General features: G+C 48.2%; 1 protein-coding gene across 7 annotated transcripts in view; it reads left to right on the top strand.

Moving 5' to 3' along the window:
- The first annotated feature begins 9,426 nt into the window (after positions 1-9,426).
- Positions 9,427-22,079, top strand: part of Daao1 (D-amino acid oxidase 1) — a 77,905-nt gene continuing 65,252 nt past the window's right edge. For all 7 annotated transcript variants that reach the window (XM_071663236.1, XM_071663232.1, XM_071663231.1 and 4 more), the window contains exon 1: positions 9,427-9,563. The gene's annotated coding sequence lies outside the window, so the exon portion shown is untranslated. The remainder of the gene's footprint in view (positions 9,564-22,079) is intronic.

The raw sequence follows: 22,079 nt of genomic DNA, 5'->3' as shown, positions 1-22,079 counted from the left end.
AAGGCTAAGGGTCGTTCCGTCCTTGTATCTTTCGAAGATTAGGTCATTACTGTACGATACTGATATGTAGGTCACGGAAAAATTTTACTCTGGGGTTGCCCCGTCTCTTAACCCTATATGCACACACACACACCCCACTCTAAGCCAAGTGTGTGTGTGTGTGTGTGATTACCATTGTATTAAGGGAGGGCATTACTCTGGCTCTATCCACCCCCCCCCCCACACCCCATTAACCACATTGTTTATATAGACATACACACACATCCCTGAGGTTAAGCTAGGTGTGTGTGTGTGTGTGTGTGTGTGTGTGTGTGTGTGTGTGATTACTATTTAGTAAAAGAGGTTATTTCTCTGGCTTTATCCCCACCTCCTATCAGCCACACACACACACACACACACACACACACACACAAATACATTCCCCATGCTAAGCTTGGTATGTGTGTGTGTGTGTGTGTGTGGTTAACTATCTCTGTTGGTACTGTACGAGGGTGGAGGTTTACACCACCGGAGCCCCACTACTAACACTTTATACTTTTATAAAACTTCTTAAATGTGTATCTGAAATTACCTATTTGTCCTGTACGAGGAGAGAGAGAGAGAGAGAGTTTAACAGTGTATGTGTAACTAGTCAGAGGATGTGCTATCTATAATATTTATAATATCTATAATATCTTTATAATATCTATCTATAATATTTATCGGGAACGTAAACAATGTCATGTACGGAGTCGTCAGCACGAAAGGTTCTCCAGATCACTCTGTCTTAACGATATTCCTAGTCTTATAAATGGTATATAATGTATAAAATTCTACTGTACCAATTAACAAAATATATTTTTCTGTATTGAGGTATGACTCAGATATCTGTCTGTTATCTTGAACTTAATAGTATGGTACTATTTCTCAAAACCTCGTCGTCTGCATTGTGTCGTCTGTTCCTCAGGTATATCTGTGAAGCTTTTCATTACTGCTAATAAAATGCCCACGACTAAATGTGACAAGTACCGAGTACTAACAGAACTTTGATTAAATCCCTTTTTTTGAACTCCCCATTATGTTAATCATATGACTACAGACGATTAAGAAGAGACTAATTAACATGAATTTCTTCTACCCATCTCCGATGTGATACTTAAATTCGCTTAATATCTTCTGCTGCCAAAAGAAAAAGAAATATCTCTTAGAAATTTGCTCAATAAGGATTTTACCGTATAATTTCTTGGTCACCGTCTTTTGATCAAGGGTGACAGTAGAATAACTACAGAAGCAAGGGCTCGGTAGGAGCTCCTTGTGTTATGCGAGCACTTTCAACATACCAGACCTATTTATTTCAGTTATCTTCAAGTGAATTTTTACAGAGATCTCCGCATTTACTTCATGTTTATTTAGTTTTCTCTTGGTGTCCACAATCATGCTGCTGAAGAAATGCCCTCCCAAAGCTACTTAGTAATGTTCCCTGATTAGGTTACATCCAACTTCACTGGGCTGGTTTAGTTCATGTAAACTGAGGGCATAACAATCCATATGTTCTTCAAGGCTTAACCTTGTGTGTAGACTGAGGGCATAACAAATCCATACGTTCTTCAAGGCTTAACCTCACGTGTAAACTGAGGGCATAACAATCCATATGTTCTTCAAGCCTTGACCACACGTGTAGACTGAGGGCATAACAATCCATATGTTCTTCAAGGCTTAACCTTCTGTGTAAACTGAGGGCATAACAATCCATATGTTCTTCAAGGCTTGACCTCACGTGTAAACTGAGGGCATAACAATCCATATGTTCTTCAAGGCTTAACCTTGTGTGTAAACTGAGGGCATAACAATCCATATGTTCTTCAAGCCTTGACCACACGTGTAGACTGAGGGCATAACAATCCATATGTTCTTCAAGGCTTAACCTTGTGTGTAAACTGAGGGCATAACAATCCATATGTTCTTCAAGGCCTTGACCTCACGTGTAGACTGAGGGCATAACAAATCCATATGTTCTTCAAGGCTTAACCTCGTGTGTAAACTGAGGGCATAACAATCCATATGTTCTTCAAGGCTTAACCTTGTGTGTAAACTGAGGGCATAACAAATCCATATGTTCTTCAAGGCTTTACCTCACGTGTAAACTGAGGGCATAACAATCCATATGTTCTTCAAGGCTTAACCTTGTGTGTAAACTGAGGGCATAACAATCCATATGTTCTTCAAGGCTTGACCTTCTGTGTAAACTGAGGGCACAACAATCCATATGTTCTTCAAGGCTTAACCTCACGTGTAAACTGAGGGCATAACAAATCCATATGTTCTTCAAGGCTTAACCTCGTGTGTAAACTGAGGGCATAACAATCCATATGTTCTTCAAGGCTTAACCTCACGTGTAAACTGAGGGCATAATAATCCATATGTTCTTCAAGGCTTAACCTCACGTGTAAACTGAGGACATAACAATCCATATCGGCTGGGGGATCTGCAGATAAGTTCGGGATAATGTCACTTTCAATGTCTCTTTCACAAACTAATTCTTTTAACTCGCATCCCGTGTGTCGAGTGTGTGTGTGTGTGTGTGTGTGTGTGTGTGTTGACCTTCACTACTTTACATTTGCCTAGTCAGATTTCATGAACTATTATACTAACCTTTCTGAATTTCGTGTGCATGTAAACAACATACTTCAACCTCTGGGTGAGTATTTTAAAAAACTGGTAGTCGGTAAACATAACATGGCATGTGTCAGTTTCCCCTGGCAAGTCATTTAGATAAATCGTAGTCCCATCCCAGCCACAGCTATGAGGGATCCCTCAAAGAACCTTCACTCATGTATTCTCTGCTCTCTCTCAAATATGGATGGGTGTTAAAAATTCCAAGTTGCCCACACAATACAGTCTTGGAAATAGCTTGAGTGTGTGTGTGGTGTGTGTGTGTGTAGTTAGATGATATTGATAAAGATAATGAAATCGATTTCTTGAACTGATTGCTACCATAAACGGAAACAGAGAAATTACTACAATGAATAATCTTTATAAAATGGGTGTGTTAACCACAAAAAATATATGCGCACACACACACACACACACACATATATATATATATATATATATATATATATATATATATATATATATATATATATATATATATATATATATATATATATATATATAAAGTTACTATAGTCTACTAATGACTGGTAAGGATTGGGGTTTTACCACTGCGGTCTGTACAAGCTACAGTGTATATGTTCCAAACGGAAATCATTAGGTAATTAGTGTTTCTTAGTAGTTAATCTACCCCATGTCTAATCCTCAGTCTATATAATCCTACCTGATGATAAGTACAAATAAAAGAAATTTCTTTTTCTTATATATTGGGATTAAAAGAGATCTATTGGAGGTTTCCTAGGCTTGCTCTAGAGGGTGGAAGAATAGGTGTGCTTTGAGGAGGACAGATAGGATAGGCTTGCCATGGGAAGGGAAAGGAGTTCCACCCTCATTACTGTATACCATTAAACCGCTACATTGACACGACAAAAGTATATATACATTTTTTTCCATCCTTTGCCTACCGTCAGCGTTGACCATTTCCATACGACGCAGTTAAAACTGTCAATAACTTCATTACTGTATGCCATTAAACCGCTACATTGACACGACAAAAGTATATATATATTTTTTTTCCATCCTTTGCCTACCGTCAGCGTTGACCATTTCAATACGACGCAGTTTAAACTGTCAATTACTTCATTACTGTATGCCATTAAACCGCTACATTGACACGACAAAAGTATATATATATTTTTTTTCCATCCTTTGCCTTCCGTCAGCGTTGACCATTTCAATACGACGCAGTTAAAACTGTCAATAACTTCATTACTGTATGCCATTAAACCGCTACATTGACACGACAAAAGTATATATATTTTTTTATTCCATCGTTTCTAGCACATTTACCGCTAACGTTCATGTTATGGCCGCTATGTGTGCTGTAGCTTTGTATCACTGGAAGAACCGTTCCCTCTGGATAGCTTCGAACAGACTCAGTCATCAATGGATAAAGATAAATAAGCTTCTAGAACAGTATTATTCCGTAAACTGGATAGCTTCAGATGGACTTAGTCATCACTGGATAAGATAAATAAGCTTCTAGAACAGTTTTATTTCGTAAACTGGATAGCTTCAGACAGACTCAGTCATCACTCGATGAAAATGGATACGCTTCTAGAACAGTTTTATTTCGTAAACTGGATAGCTTCAGATAGACTTAGACATCACTGGATAAAAATGGATACGCTTCTAGAACAGTTTTATTCCGTAAACTGTAAATTTCTCAACCCAGAATTTTCCTATGCCTGACACGTTTCGCCTCCTGTATTACGACATACCATGTCTTCCGAGGCTCTGTCACGTACTAATGCCACTCATGGCCATTAGCCACATAGCCAGCCATGCGAGGGGGTATGTGCAACATGCATGACGTCACCGAACTGTGTGTCACGTAGGATTAAACCACATACTGGTGTCATCCGCCACATACTGGTGTCATCCGCCACATACTGGTGTCATCCGTCACATACTGGCGTCATCCGCCACATACTGGTGTCATCCGCCACATACTGGTGTCATCCGCCACATACTGGTGTCATCCGCCACATACTGGTGTCATCCGCCACATACTGGCGTCATCCGCCACATACTGGTGTCATCCGCCACATACTGGTGTCATCCGCCACATACTGGTGTCATCCGTCACATACTGGTGTCATCCACCACATACTGGTGTCATCCACCACATACTGGTGCCATCCACCACATACTGGCGTCATCCACCACATACTGGTGTCATCCGCCACATACTGGTGTCATACGCCACATACTGGCGTCATCCGCCACATACTGATGTCATCCACCACATACTGGTGTCATCCGTCACATACTGGTGTCATCCACCACATACTGGTGCCATTTGCCACATACTGGTGTCATCCGCCACATACTGGTGTCATCCACCACATACTGGTGTCATCCGCCACATACTGGTGTCATCCACCACATACTGGTGTCATCCGTCACATACTGGTGTCATCCGCCACATACTGGTGTCATCCACCACATACTGGTGTCATCCGCCACATACTGGTGTCATCCGCCGCATACTGGTGTCATCCGCCACATACTGGTGTCATCCACCACATACTGGTGTCATCCACCACATACTGGTGTCATCCGCCACATACTGGTGTCATCCGCCACATACTGGTGTCATCCGCCACATACTGGTGTCATCCACCACATACTGGTGTCATCCGCCACATACTGGTGTCATCCACCACATACTGGTGTCATCCGCCACATACTGGGTGTCATCCGCCATATACTGGTGTCATCCACCACATACTGGTGTCATCCGCCACATACTGGTGTCATCCACCACATACTGGTGTCATCCGCCACATACTGGTGTCATCCACCACATACTGGTGTCATCCGCCACATACTGGTGTCATCCGCCACATACTGGTGTCATCCGCCATATACTGGTGTCATCCACCACATACTGGTGTCATCTGCCACATACTGGTGTCATCCGTCACATACTGGTGTCATCCGTCACATACTGGTGTCATCCAAGCCAAGTCCCACTGCACCCAAAGTTACAGAACACCACATAGTTCCTCCTAAGCCTGTACTACATAGATATCCATAGTTGTGCCACATACAGATGTCATTCGAGACTGTCACATACATACGTTACTTGAATGTGCCATAGATATCCATTGTTGTGCCATATACTGATGTCATTCGAGACTGTGCCACATACATACGTTACTTGAATGTGCCATAGATATACATAGTTGTGCCATATACTGACGTCATTCGAGACTGTGCCACATACATACGTTACATGAATGTGCCATAGATATCCATTGTTGTGCCATATACTGATGTCATTCGAGACCGTGCCACATACATACGTTACTTGAATGTGCCATAGATATACATAGTTGTCCCATATACTGATGTCACTCGAGACTGTGCCACATACATATGTCACTTGAATGTGCCATAGATGTCCATTGTTGTGCCATATACTGATGTTATTCGAGACTGTGTCATACATACGTCACTTAAATGTGCCATGTGGTTTCACTCGAAACGTACTGAAACTGAGGGAAACGAAAGTTGAGCCACACACTTAATTTTAAGTTTTAACATCCCGTTCTGAACCTAACATTATATAGTGTCAAGATTATTGATATTACCGAATTTACAGATATTATTAGACAACCTGATTTCCTTTTTGACCAGAGATTAAGACGGAAGAAGCATAGGGTCTATGTAGTAGTCAACTGTGATAAATGATTCAATATTCTGAAACATCTTTTGGGTTGGTTTTGGGGAGCCGACAGGTCTTTTAATTAATAGTATGCAAGGCCCTTAATAGACCTAACCTATACTATGGCTCTTGTGTGTGTGTATATATATATATATATATATATATATATATATATATATATATATATATATATATATATATATATATATATATATATAAAGGTATGGATGGTATTGCAGTGGAATTTATTAAAAAAGGGGGTGACTGTATTGTTGACTGGTTGGTAAGGTTATTTAATGTATGTATGACTCATGGTGAGGTGCCTGAGGATTGGCGGAATGCGTGCATAGTGCCATTGTACAAAGGCAAAGGGGATAAGAGTGAGTGCTCAAATTACAGAGGTATAAGTTTGTTGAGTATTCCTGGCAAATTATATGGGAGGGTATTGATTGAGAGGGTGAAGGCATGTACAGAGCATCAGATTGGGGAAGAGCAGTGTGGTTTCAGAAGTGGTAAATGATGTGTGGATCAGGTGTTTGCTTTGAAGAATGTATGTGAGAAATACTTAGAAAAGCAAATGGATTTGTATGTAGCATTTATGGATCTGGAGAAGGCATATGATAGAGTTGATAGAGATGCTCTGTGGAAGGTATTAAGAATATATGGTGTGGGAGGCAAGTTGTTAGAAGCAGTGAAAAGTTTTTATCGAGGATGTAAGGCATGTGTACGTGTAGGAAGAGAGGAAAGTGATTGGTTCTCAGTGAATGTAGGTTTGCGGCAGGGGTGTGTGATGTCTCCATGGTTGTTTAATTTGTTTATGGATGGGGTTGTTAGGGAGGTGAATGCAAGAGTTTTGGAAAGAGGGGCAAGTATGAAGTCTGTTGGGGATGAGAGAGCTTGGGAAGTGAGTCAGTTGTTGTTAGCTGATGATACAGCGCTGGTGGCTGATTCATGTGAGAAACTGCAGAAGCTGGTGACTGAGTTTGGTAAAGTGTGTGAAAGAAGAAAGTTAAGAGTAAATGTGAATAAGAGCAAGGTTATTAGGTACAGTAGGGTTGAGGGTCAAGTCAATTGGGAGGTGAGTTTGAATGGAGAAAAACTGGAGGAAGTGAAGTGTTTTAGATATCTGGGAGTGGATCTGGCAGCGGATGGAACCATGGAAGCGGAAGTGGATCATAGGGTGGGGGAGGGGGCGAAAATTCTGGGAGCCTTGAAGAATGTGTGGAAGTCGAGAACATTATCTCGGAAAGCAAAAATGGGTATGTTTGAAGGAATAGTGGTTCCAACAATGTTGTATGGTTGCGAGGCGTGGACTATGGATAGAGTTGTGCGCAGGAGGATGGATGTGCTGGAAATGAGATGTTTGAGGACAATGTGTGGTGTGAGGTGGTTTGATCGAGTAAGTAACGTAAGGGTAAGAGAGATGTGTGGAAATAAAAAGAGCGTGGTTGAGAGAGCAGAAGAGGGTGTTTTGAAATGGTTTGGTCACATGGAGAGAATGAGTGAGGAAAGATTGACCAAGAGGATATATGTGTCGGAGGTGGAGGGAACGAGGAGAAGAGGGAGACCAAATTGGAGGTGGAAAGATGTAGTGAAAAATATTTTGTGTGATCGGGGCCTGAACATGCAGGAGGGTGAAAGGAGGGCAAGGAATAGAGTGAATTGGAGCGATGTGGTATACCGGGGTTGATGTGCTATCAGTGGATTGAATCAAGGCATGTGAAGCGTCTGGGGTAAACCATGGAAAGCTGTGTAGGTATGTATATTTGCGTGTGTGGACGTATGTATATACATGTGTATGGGGGTGGGTTGGGCCAATTCTTTCGTCTGTTTCCTTGCGCTACCTCGCAAACGCGGGAGACAGCGACAAAGCAAAAAAAAAAAATATATATATATATTCCTATGAGTCTCGGGGAAAACGAAACACGATAAGTTCCCAAGTGCACTTTCGTGTAATAATCACATCATCAGGGGAGACACAAGAGGAAAATATAAGTCAGTTGATATACAACGAAAGACGTAGTTAGGACGCCATTTAGTAAACATGCTGAGAGTGAATGTGAATAAGAGCAAGGTTATTAGGTTGAGGGACAAGCAAATTGGGAGGTATGTTTAAATGGAGAAAAACTGAAGGAAGTAAAATGTCTTAGATATCTTGGAGTGGATTTAGCAGCGTATGGAACCATGGAAGCGGAAGTGAGTCACAGGGTGGAGAAGAGGGCGAAGGTTCTGGGAGCGTTAGAGAATGTGTAGAAGGCGGAAGTTATCTCGGAAAGCAAAAATGGGTATGTTTGAAGGAATAGTTGTTCCAACAATGTTATATGGTTGTGAGGCATGGATGATAGATAGGGTTGTGCGGAAGAGGGTGGATGTGCTGGAAATGAGATGTTTGAGGACAATATGTGGTGTGAGGTGGTTTGATCGAGTACGTCGAGTAAGAGAGATGTGTGGTAATAGAAAGAGTGTGGTTGAGAGAGCAGAAGAGGATGTATTGAAATGGTTTGGTCACATGGAGAGAATGAGTGAGGAAAGATTGACCAAGAGGATATTATGTGTCAGAGGTGGAGGGAACAAGAAGTGGGAGACCAAATTGGAGGTGGAAGGATGGGACTGAAAAAGATTTTGAGCGATCGGGGCCTGAACATACAGGAGGGTGAAAGGCGTGCAAGGAATAGAGTGAATTGGAACGATGTGGTATACCGGGGTCGACGTGCTGTCAATGGACTGAACCAGGGCATGTGAAACGTCTGGGGTAAACCATGGAAAGGTCTGTGGGGCCTGGATGTGGATAGGGAGATCTGGTTTCGGTGTATTGCACAGGACAGCTGGAGAATGGATGTATGTGATGTGGCTCCCTTTCTTCGTCTCTCCCGAGCGCTACCTTGCCAACGCGGGAAACGGCTTACGTTCTTAGGAAAGGCCCATGAAAGCGAACGACAATTCTCTGCCAATCACCTCTTCTGAATTCCACATCACAGGAGGTGGGTGTGGGGGTGGGTGACGACCCGAACAGCGATAAGAAATACCCAAGGTCGAGAAAGCTGAGTTTATCTCCCTTGGAAGATCTTCTTTAAGTGTTGGGAGTACTGGAGGGTGGCGCTGTGTAGGGGTATGTGTGGCCGGTGAAAGAGCTCAGTCGGTCGGCAGGTACTGATGGGTGAGGAGGGGGGTTTCGCTCTCTCTCTCAGTCCGTGACCATCTTGTCGGAAGCGAGCGTTTCAGCCCGACTGCCATAACCGTAAGTCAAACATTTAGTAACCCCGCCCAGGCTTTTGAGAGACACAGTATAACTAGATTGGGATGTCAGTGACGATTTAAGAAATAAAAATGATAATTAATAAATGAATTAATGCCGGGAATGTACGATGGATTATATTGTGCTCGTCTTGAGAAATCTCTACTTAGAAATGTTCGTTGTAACAATGTGTCGTGTTGGTCCACATCAGACCTTACGAGTGTGTTTGACGCAGACGTCCCTCACTACCACCAGGGCCAACGTGACAATAACATTTTAAGATGAAACGAAGCGTCAGTTATACACGAACTAGTGTGTGTGTGTGTGTGTGTGTGTGTGTGTGTGTGTGTGTGTGTGTGTGTGTGTTTGTGTGTGTTTGTGTGGGTGTGTGTGTGTGTGTGTGTGTGTGTGTGTGTGTGTGTGTGTGTGTGTACTACGAACAGTCACTCAAGCTAAGTCAGCCAGTGTATGTGATGTGTACGTGTCTATACGGAGCCCAGCCGGGTCTATTCCACAATCTCATGGTGAGGGGCATATCAGGTGGGGGCACCAGGTCGTCATGGTGAGGGGGCAGGTCAGGTGGAGGCACCAGGTTGTCATGGTGAGGGGCATATCAGGTGGGGGCACCAGGTTGTCATGGTGAGGGGGCAGGTCAGGTGGGGGCACCAGGTCGTCATGGTGAGGGGCATATCAGGTGGGGGCACCAGGCTGTCATGGTGAGGGGGCAGGTCAGATGGGGGCACCAGGCTGTCATGGTGAGGGGGCAGGCCAGGTGGGGGCACCAGGTCGTCATGGTGAGGGGGCAGGTCAGGTGGGGGCACCAGGTCGTCATGGTGAGGGGCAGGCCAGGTGGGGGCACCAGGTCGTCATGGTGAGGGGGCAGGTCAGGTGGGGCACCAGGCTGTCATGGTGAGAGGGCAGGTTAGGTGGGGGCAACCGGTTGTCATGGTGAGGGGGCAGGTCAGGTGGGGGCACCAGGTCGTCATGGTGAGGGGCAGGTCAGATGGGGGCACCAGGTCGTCATGGTGAGGGGCAGGCCAGGTGGGGGCACCAGGTTGTCATGGAGAGGGGCAGGTCAGGTGGGGGCACCAGGTCGTCATGGTGAGGGGCAGGCCAGGTGGGGCCACCAGGTTGTCATGGAGAGGGGCAGGTCAGGTGGGGGCACCAGGTCGTCATGGTGAGGGGGCAGGTCAGGTGGGGGCACCAGGTCGTCGTCATGGTGAGGGGCAGGTCAGATGGGGGCACCAGGTCGTCATGGTGAGGGGCAGGCCAGGTGGGGGCACCAGGTCGTCATGGTGAGGGGCAGGTCAGGTGGGGGCACCAGGTCGTCATGGTGAGGGGGCAGGTCAGGTGGGGGCACCAGGTCGTCATGGTGAGGGGCAGGTCAGGTGGGGGCACCAGGTCGTCATGGTGAGGGGCAGGCCAGGTGGGGGCACCAGGTCGTCATGGTGAGGGGGCAGGTCAGGTGGGGGCACCAGGTCGTCATGGTGAGGGCAGGTCAGGTGGGGGCACCAGGTTGTCATGGTGAGGGGCAGGTCAGGTGGGGCACAGGTCGTCATGGTGAGGGGCAGGTCAGGTGGGGGGCACCAGGTCGTCATGGTGAGGGGCAGGCCAGGTGGGGGCACCAGGTCGTCATGGTGAGGGGCAGGTCAGGTGGGGGCACCAGGTCGTCATGGTGAGGGGCAGGCCAGGTGGGGGCACCAGGTCGTCATGGTTGAGGGGGCAGGTCAGGTGGAGGCACCAGGTGGTCATGGTGAGGGGCAGGTCAGGTGGGGGCACCAGGTTGTCATGGTGAGGGGGCAGGCCAGCTGGGGGCACCAGGTCGTCGACATGGTGAGGGGGCAGGTCAGGTGGGGGCACCAAGTCGTCATGGTGAGGGGGCAGGTCAGGTGGGGGCACCAGGTCGTCGACATGGTGAGGAGGCAGGTCAGGTGGGGGCACCAAGTCGTCATGGTGAGGGGGCAGGTCAGCTGGGGGCACCAGGTCGTCATGGTGAGGGGGCAGGTCAGGTGGGGGCACCAGGTGGTCATGGTGAGGGGGCAGGCCAGGTGGAGGCACCAGGTTGTCATGGTGAGGGGGCAGGCCAGCTGGGGGCACCAGGTCGTCGACATGGTGAGGAACAGGTCAGGTGGGGGCACCAGGCTGTCATGGTGAGGGGGCAGGCCAGGGGGGGGCACCAGGTCGTCATGGTGAGGGGGCAGGTCAGGTGGGGGCACCAGGCTGTCATGGTGAGGGGCAGGCCAGCTGGGGGCTCCAGGTCGTCGACATGGTGAGGGGGCAGGTCAGTGGGGGCACCAGGTTGTCATGGTGAGGGGCACGCCAGGTGGGGCCACCAGGTTGTCATGGAGAGGGGCAGGTCAGGTGGGGGCACCAGGTCGTCATGGTGAGGGGGCAGGTCAGGTGGGGGCACCAGGTCGTCGTCATGGTGAGGGGCAGGTCAGATGGGGGCACCAGGTCGTCATGGTGAGGGGCAGGCCAGGTGGGGGCACCAGGTCGTCATGGTGAGGGGGCAGGCCAGGTGGAGGCACCAGGTCGTCATGGTGAGGGGCAGGTCAGGTGGGGGCACCAGGTTGTCATGGTGAGGGGGCAGGCCAGCTGGGGGCACCAGGTCGTCGACATGGTGAGGGGGCAGGTCAGGTGGGGGCACCAAGTCGTCATGGTGAGGGGGCAGGTCAGGTGGGGGCACCAGGTCGTCGACATGGTGAGGAGGCAGGTCAGGTGGGGGCACCAAGTCGTCATGGTGAGGGGGCAGGTCAGCTGGGGGCACCAGGTCGTCATGGTGAGGGGGCAGGTCAGGTGGGGGCACCAGGTTGTCATGGTGAGGGGGCAGGCCAGGTGGAGGCACCAGGTTGTCATGGTGAGGGGGCAGGCCAGCTGGGGGCACCAGGTCGTCGACATGGTGAGGAACAGGTCAGGTGGGGGCACCAGGCTGTCATGGTGAGGGGGCAGGCCAGGGGGGGGCACCAGGTCGTCATGGTGAGGGGGCAGGTCAGGTGGGGGCACCAGGCTGTCATGGTGAGGGGCAGGCCAGCTGGGGGCTCCAGGTCGTCGACATGGTGAGGGGGCAGGTCAGGTGGGGGCACCAGGTCGTCGACATGGTGAGGGGGCAGGTCAGGTGGGGGCACCAAGTCGTCATGGTGAGGGGGCAGGCCAGGTGGGGGCACCAGGTCGTCATGGTGAGGGGGCAGGCCAGGTGGGGGCACCAGGCTGTCATGGTGAGGGGGCAGGCCAGGTGGGGGCACCAGGTCGTCATGGTGAGGAGCAGGCCAGGTGGGGGCACCAGGCTGTCATGGTGAGGGGGCAGGCCAGGTGGGGGCACCAGGCTGTCATGGTGAGGGGGCAGGCCAGGTGGGGGCACCAGGTCGTCATGGTGAGGAGCAGGCCAGGTGGGGGCACCAGGTCGTCGACATGGTGAGGGGGCAGGTCAGCTGGGGGCACCAGGCTGTCATGGTGAGGGGCAGGCCAGGTAAGGGCACCAGGTCGTCATGGTGAGGGGGCAGGCCAGGTGGGGGCACCAGGTTGTCATGGTGAGGGGGCAGGTCAGATGGGGGCACCAGGTCGTCGACATGGTGAGAGGGGGGCGCACGTATCTGAGGTGCTATACCTCGCTAGATTGCCTTATCGAGTTACCAAGGACGGCTGGGAGAGAGAGAGAGAGAGAGAGAGAGAGAGAGAGAGAGAGAGAGAGAGAGAGAGAGAGAGAGAGAGAGAGAGAGAGAGAGAGAGAGAAGATTGAATCATGGCCACCACTTGGTAGTGGTGGTTGGTTTTAAATTTTTCTTTATCGAACACGAGTGTTGTGGCATAGAGAGGCCTGGTCGCTGGCTGGCATAGACAATTACGGATGGAAACCACAGCTGTGTGTTGCCAGGTACTGACAGACGTGTGTATTCATGGATCCCACAACCCTGTATTCTACTGTAATGATGGGTTGGTACTAAAGTCTGTACTCCACTGTAATGATGGGTTGGTACTGCCTGTGCTCCACTGTAATGATGGGTTGGTACTGCCTGTACTCCACTGTAATGATGGGTTGGTACTGCCTGTACTCCACTGTAATGATGGGTTGGTACTGCCGTCTGTACTCTACTGTAATGATGGGTTGGTACTAACGTCTGTACTCCACTGTAATGATGGATTGGTACTGCCTGTACTCCACTGTAATGATGGGTTGGTACTGCCTGTACTCCACTGTAATGATGGGTTGGTACTAACGCCTGTACTCCACTGTAATGATGGGTTGGTCCTGCCTGTACTCCACTGTAATGATGGGTTGGTACTGCCTGTACTCCACTGTAATGATGGGTTGGTCCTGCCGTCTGTACTCCACTGTAATGATGGGTTGGTACTAACGTCTGTACTCCACTGTAATGATGGGTTGGTACTGCCTGTACTCCACTGTAATGATGGGTTGGTACTGCCTGTACTCCACTGTAATGATGGGTTGGTACTGCCTGTACTCCACTGTAATGATGGATTGGTACTGCTTGTACTCCACTGTAATGATGGGTTGGTACTGCCTGTACTCCACTGTAATGATGGGTTGGTACTAACGCCTGTACTCCACTGTAATGATGGGTTGGTACTGCCTGTACTCCACTGTAATGATGGGTTGGTACTAACGTCTGTACTCCACTGTAATGATGGGTTGGTACTGCCTGTACTCCACTGTAATGATGGGTTGGTACTGCCTGTACTCCACTGTAATGATGGGTTGGTACTGCCTGTACTCCACTGTAATGAGTGGTTGGTACTGCCTGTACTCCACTGTAATGATGGGTTGGTACTGCCTGTACTCCACTGTAATGATGGGTTGGTACTGCCTGTACTCCACTGTAATGATGGGGTGGTACTGCCTGTACTCCACTGTAATGATGGGTTGGTACTGCCTGTACTCCACTGTAATGATGGGTTGGTACTGCCTGTGCTCCACTATAATGATGGGTTGATACTGCCTGTACTCCACTGTAATGATGGGTTGGCACTAACGCCTGTACTCCACTGTAATGATGGGTTGGTACTGCCTGTACTCCACTGTAATGATGGGGTGGTACTGCCTGTACTCCACTGTAATGATGGGTGGTACTGCCTGTACTCCACTGTAATGATGGGTTGGTACTGCCTGTACTCCACTGTAATGATGGGTTGGTACTGCCTGTACACCACTGTAATGATGGGTTGGTACTAACGCCTGTACTCCACTGTAATGATGGGTTGGTACTGCCTGTACTCCACTGTAATGATGGGTTGGTACTGCCTGTACACCACTGTAATGATGGGTTGGTACTAATGTCTTGTCCAACATTTGAGAGTCTGGTTATTCATATTTCAGCCTAATCACTCGTATACATAAGGTCTGTCACCTCGGTTGACAGTGCCACTCCAGTGTGACCCAATTCTTCCCCTCCTCCTCCTCATGTTTACAAGTCCATCATGATTAACGTAATGTCTCGTAAGTTTTCTATTTGCCAAATATGATTTTCAAGTTGGTGATATTTTTTGACTCTACCCTGTCTGGTGGTCGTAGCTTAAATCACGTCTATTGGTCTGGTGTCGTAACTTAAATCACGTCTATTGGTCTGGTGTCGTAACTTAAATCACGTCTCTTGGTCGTAACTTATTCCGTCTCGTGGTCGTAACTTAATTACGTTTCTTGGTCGTACTTATACCGTCTCGTGGTCGTAACTTAAATCACGTCTCTTGGTCGTAACTTATATCACGTCTCTTGGTCGTAATTTTATCCCGTCTGGTGGTCGTAACTTAAATCACGTCTCATGGTCGTAACTTATTCCGTCTCGTGGTCGTAACTTAATTACGTTTCTTGGTCGTACTTATACCGTCTCGTGGTCGTAACTTAAATCACGTCTCGTGGTCGTAGCTTAATCACGTATGGTAGTCGTAACTTAAATCACGTCTCTTAGTCGTAATTTCATCCTGTCTCGTGGTCGTAACTTAATCACGTATGGTAGTCGTAACTTTATCCCGTCTCGTGGTCGTAACTTAACGTATGTTAATCGTAACACTATCCCGTTCCGTAGTCGTAACTTAATCACGTATGATAGTCGTAACTTATCCCGTCTCGTGGTCGTAACTTAAATCACGTCTCTTGGTTGTAACTTATCCCTTCTCGTGGTCGTAACTTAATCACGCATGGTAGTCGTAACTTTATCCCGTCTCGTGGTCGTAACTTAATCACGTATGGTAGTCGTAACTTTATCCCGTTTCGTGGTCGTAACTACATCTTTTTCGTGGTCGTAACTTCGTCAACCTTTATGGTCGTAACTTGATCCCGTCTCGTGGTCGTAACTACAGCCTTTCTCGTGGTCCTAACTACATCCTTTCTCGTGGTCGTCGCTTCGTCCAGCCTAAATGGTCGTATACACGCTATACAGTCGCGCGTCTGAAGTCGTACGTCAGAGATGCGAGTTAGACGTGAAGGTAACCAATGCATGACCCTGTGCACGCACCTGCACGCCACGCACGTGCCACAATTCATAAGAGAGATTCCAACTCTCTAACAACAAGACTTAAGTTATTTTCTTTCTTTTTTTTTTTTCTTTTCGTCTCTTTTCACATTTCATTATTGTGTAGTTATCTTGTGAGTCGTTATCACTGACTTCTGGCTCCTCGTTCCACTGTCTTCGTCCACGACAAAGTGGATGAAGTTACGACCATAAGACGAGATGAAGTTACGACCATAAGGCTGAGTGAAGTTACGACCATAAGGCCCATGGGTACGAAGAGACCTGGCCTTCGACCTGGTCATTCGAGCCAGGTCAAGTGTCGCATCGTACGAGGGTTCTTTCAAAAGCCAGGCCATCAATATCCGAGGGTCGTACCATCGAACGCGAGGGTCGTACCGTAGTGTTCAATGGTCGTACCGTCGAACGCGAGGGTCGTACCGTTGTGTTCAATGGTCGTACCGTCGAACGCGATGGTCGTATCGTTGTGTCCAATGGTCGTACCGTCGAACGCGAGGGTCGTACCGTAGTGTGCAATGGTCGTACCGTCGAACGCGAGGGTTGTACCGTTGTGTTCAATGGTCGTACCGTCGAACGCGAGGGTCGTACCGTTGTGTTTAATGGTCGTACCGTCGAACGCGAGAGTCGTACCGTTGTGTTCAATGGTCGTACCGTCGAACGCGATGGTCGTACCGTTGCGTTCAATGGTCGTACCGTCGAACGCGAGGGTCGTATCGTTGTGTACAATGGTCGTACCATCGAACTCGACTCGTACCGATGTGTTCACTGTTGTGTTCAATGGTCGTACCGTCGAACGCGAGGGTCGTCCCGTTGTGTTCAATGGTCGTACCGTCGAACGCGAGGGTCGTATCGTTATGTTCAATGGTCGTACCATCGAACTCGAGTCATACCGCTGTGTTCAATGGTCGTACCGTCGAACGCGAGGGTCGTCCCGTTGTGTTCACGGGTCGTACCGTCGTCCACCCTAAACAAGGCTATTGCTTGTCCGTCAACCTCACTTTGGCGCGGTATCCCCAACCGCTGATCCAGGCTTACGTCACATAATGACCCAGTTAACGTGTCTCGCTGAACAAGAACTTGCCTCAGAATCACCCATTACATTCCACTGTGTGTGTGTGTCTCGACCAGTAACACGCCTACCCAGTACGCCCATTTAATACCACTACCGGTACCTTATTGGTTGGGGGGTAGGAGAGGAGGAGGACTGGTTTTACGTTAAGGCAAAACCGGTTTTTACCAGGTAAGCAAGGTGGGTGTGGGGTGGTCTGTTCAGCATTCCACTCTTGTCTGTTTCCTTTTCTAACACACACTTAAAACACCCTCATACATATATATACCACGTGTGACTGTATTAACAACATTCAGCGAGTCCGGGAGAGGGAGGGAGGGGAAATCTGTATGGTCCTTTCACTCAGCGAGTCCGGGAGTGGGGATCTGTATGGTCTGTATGGTCTTTTCACTCTCCCTCTACTCTCCCTACAAACTCTCTCCTCCCCTACCAACCACACACTCGCGAGTACCGTGCCACTACCCAGCCACATTCCCTACCTCCCTATCACCACCACCTGGTTCCTCCAAGCCAAACACGGTTCAGGGGAGGTTAGCTGCGTCTCCAGCAACGTGCAACACGGCGTGCCCGACCTCCCTCTTGCAAGGTAAGGTCGTGCGATACTGTGGTTGCATAAGTGTGTGTTGTGTTGTGTAACGTTCACTCCTCACACGTCCGGATAGAAAGGCGGGGCTGGCACTAGTGTGAGCATGAGACATACTTGTAGAGCGCGAGGGAGGGAGCAGTCACCCTAACACTGACGTGAGTCTAGGACACACTTCTATACTGTAGGGAGTTGGGTGGGGTCATCCTAAAATTAGTGTGAGACCCTACAAGCAGGATGAGGTTTACTGTGTAGATAAGGGTGAGGCGACGCGAGGCACACACTACCACCTAACCACATGGACTTTACCACACAAGACACACTACCACACTGATCAGGTGATGACACACCACACTCCTACGACATCCAAACACTTTACACAGAGGGTCGTGGGAGCATACGACACAAAAGACTGTGTGTGAGTGTACGACACTCACACACCTGTGGTATGAGGTCCAACCCTACATTTCAGTAGTTGTATGTCTCCAAATACACAGTCAATCTCATGTGGTCGTATCTGAAGCAAAGATATACTGTGTGGTACATGTTTGTGGCAACACAAGGTATATGAGGTGATTTTACGACACAACACACAGCACGTGATGTGGGGTTCAGTGGTGTCAGCTTACACAAAGCCATCAATGGTGTAGGTCCACCCAACACCACACCTCAGTGGTGTGGGGCCCATCCAACACAACAGAAATGGTACTGCAGCACTAACAAGAGGATTTCATGTATACACAGACTGGGAGAGTTGGATTCTTATGGTGATAGCAGCAAGTCATGGAGACAAGACGTTTATAATGTATACAAGAAAAATGTGGATCCAGCACCATCGTGTTGGTGAACACATAAGAATGAGGGGGACATAGGCACTAAGTCTTCACTCACAATGCAAGCGTGGATAGTGGGAATATCATGTTCGATACACCGACTGGAAAAAGGTTCATTACGTAAGAGCAAAAATGAAATAAGACCACAAGAGGAGACATGATTGTGGAATCTACACAAACCGCAACAATTTCCATTTTACTAAAGATCGTAAAATGGGGTTTTAGTAGCCAGGAATCAGGGCGATCTTTTGAAAGGTCCTGTGAACTTTATAACGGAGTAGAAACATTGCTATGTCTGGCCTCATATATACAGAACTGAAGGATGGTTTGATAACAATGTCAAAAAGCAAAGGAGCTTACAGATGTGCAGTGTGGAAAATGTCAAAGACGACACTCCAGTCAGACAGCATTTGTAGGAGGCGAGAGAGTAAGGAGTGAGTAAAACAGGATCATGAAGGAGGAACAGAAGAAAAAGAATTGTGAAAAGAATATTATAAACAAGACAGGAGATGATTCACACAAATTCATCATGATTAGACTAGCCAGTTAAAGAGCATCAAATCAGACGAGGGGATTCAGAGAGGGACTGTATCGTGTGACGCATGGATATACAAGGAACCGAATGACAAGTTCTGAATGGTTTTTACACTGGAAAACACTATAGCCCCAACACCAGAGATGAACCAGAAGGAGGTTTTGGAAAGCTTTCAGATACCTAGAAAAGATATCAGAATACGAACAGGATTTTGACCCATACGAGGCTCATGGCCCTGATGAAATTTCACCATAAGTGCCTCTTGAAATGCTCCTCAAGACGTCATTGGAGAAAGGCCAAGTGCCAAAGGAGTGGAATGGAACACAAGTCATACCCATTTCTAAGATGGGAGACTGAGAAGAGGCGTTGAATTTCAGAACCATCTCCCAGACGAATGAAGTCTGTAAGGTTCTGGAAAAGATAATCAGAGAGCAAATGGATGAATTCTTACAGAGATATTACTTAAGTGAAGGACAGCACAGCCTTATGGAAAAGTCACGTAAAAAAAAGGAAAGAAATCTTAAGATTTCTCCGAAAGAGTGAGCTCTCACATAGACCAAAAAGGGAAGGCTGGTTCATCACTTGTATATGGAATGCCAAAAGAAATGCGACACTGTACTGCCTGGATGATTAAGATGCTGGAACCCCAGCCTGCCATAACGAGAAGACTATCTTGGAAGGGAACAAAGGAAGTATATCAAAGAAACCTTCTGGAAATGGGCGACCGTTAATGGCGTAGGGCAGGGTTCTCCTCTGGGACTCAATTACCATTCTTGATGTGCGTGTATGACTCGCCAAATGGGATGGACTCCTATCTAAATACCATTGCATGTGATACAGAAATCATCAGGGAAGTGAAACCAAAGAAGGGAATCTATGAACATACAAGAGGACACAGACAAACTCCGATACAATAGTGACAAAGTATATGTACAGAAATGAGGATGGAAGCAGAAGGCCTCAACACGATTATTAACTAGATGAAAAATAAGCTTCAAGACGTGTCTGCTCTTCCCCAATCTGATGCTCTGTACATGCCTTCACCCTCTCAATCAATACCCTCCCATATAGTTTACCAGAAATACTCAACAAACGTATACCTCTGTGTGTGTGTGAGAGAGAGGAGCCTGAGAGATGGTACAGTCCATCACCCCATAGCCAGAGCCCCACATCTGAAGAGTGGAAAGAGACGAGCCGTCTGCTGTGGCAAATATCAAATACCTCTCTGGTTCATGGATGAGGAAATGTTCAGCAAGCTGCTCATATCCCACGGGAGACTTAACACTGAAATACACTTCTGAACTTTGCTCACAGCATCTAATGAGGCGCAGGGAGATGAAAGAGAAGGTCTAGAGGAGGAAAGCAGCAATGGTGCCTAGAATTCAGAGGGCTGTGTTACAGGGAAAGGCTAGAAGACTTAGATTTGGTTGGCCCATCAACGAAGGGAGAAGAGTAAGGGGGTGAACCGACCACAGCTTAAAGGTTTCGAAACTAGATCAGTGATGTACACAGTGAACAGATCTTCGAAAGATGAAACTACAGAGCAACCAGAGGGTATAACATGGAATCAAGCAAGAAAATCATTTAAAAGGATGTAATTAATTATTTTCATAGTATAAAATGGGGCGGATAAATGGAATAAACTGAAAATAGATATCGTAAATATGGACAGCAAACAAAAATGTAAAACTGCGAGTAAGAGGTTACAAAGTGTTCGTGAGATGGTTCCCTAAAAGTGTAAAAGTCCATCCCCATACAGAACAAATGGGTGATCACACAGCATTGGTGTAGGGCCACACACCACACGTCAGTGGTGTGGGGGCCACACAACACACGTCAGTGGTCTGGGGGCCACACAACACACGTCAGTGGTCTGGGGGCCACACAACACACGTCAGTGGTCTGGGGGCCACACAACACACGTCAGTGGTGTGGAGGCCACATGACACACGTCAGTGGTGTGGGGGGCCACACAACACATGTCAGTGGTATGGGGCCACACACCACACGTCAGTAGTGTGGGGGCCACACAACACACGTCAGTGGTGTGGGGGCCACACAACACACGTCAGTGGTGTGGGGGCCACACAACACACGTCAGTGGTGTGGGGGCCACACAACACACGTCAGTGGTGTGGGGGCCACACACCACACGCCAGTAGTGTGGGGGCCACACAACACACGTCAGTGGTGTGGGGGCCACACAACACACGTCAGTGGTGTGGGGGCCACACAACACACGTCAGTGGTGTGGGGGCCACACAACACACGTCAGTGGTCTGGGGGCCACACAACACACGTCAGTGGTGTGGGGGCCACACAACACACGTCAGTAGTGTGGGGGCCACACAACACACGTCAGTGGTCTGGAGGCCACACAACACACGTCAGTGGCCTGGGGGCCACACAACACACGTCAGTGGTCTGGGGGCCACACAACTCACGTCAGTGGTCTGGGGGCCACACAGCACACGTCAGTAGTGTGGGGGCCACACAACACACGTCAGTGGTCTGGGGGCCACACAACACACGTCAGTGGTCTGGGGGCCACACAACACACGTCAGTGGTCTGGGGGCCACACAACACACGTCAGTGGTGTGGGGGCCACACAACACACGTCAGTGGTCTGGGGGCCACACAACACACGTCAGTGGTCTGGGGGCCACACAACACACGTCAGTGGTCTGGGGGCCACACAACACACGTCAGTGGTGTGGGGGCCACACAACACACGTCAGTGGTCTGGGGGCCACACAACACAACACACACATCATGTAACCCTGACCCAACACACGCCTGTGAAAGGCACGATCAAAAACCCTTAAATACTAATAGCCTCTGGGGAGGACCTCCAGTGGTATGTATACCACATGGTAACCTCCAGTGGTATGTATACCACATGGTAACCTCCAGTGGTATGTATACCACATGGTAACCTCGTAACCTCCAGTGGTATGTATACCACATGGTAACCTCCAGTGGTATGTATACCACATGGTAACCTCCAGTGGTATTT

This window comes from Panulirus ornatus, chromosome 7 (genome assembly GCF_036320965.1).
Source record: "Panulirus ornatus isolate Po-2019 chromosome 7, ASM3632096v1, whole genome shotgun sequence".
NCBI classification, from domain to species: Eukaryota; Metazoa; Arthropoda; class Malacostraca; order Decapoda; family Palinuridae; genus Panulirus; species Panulirus ornatus.
Note: the sequence above shows the minus strand (reverse complement) of the source record. Positions and strands in the feature narration are given on the sequence as shown.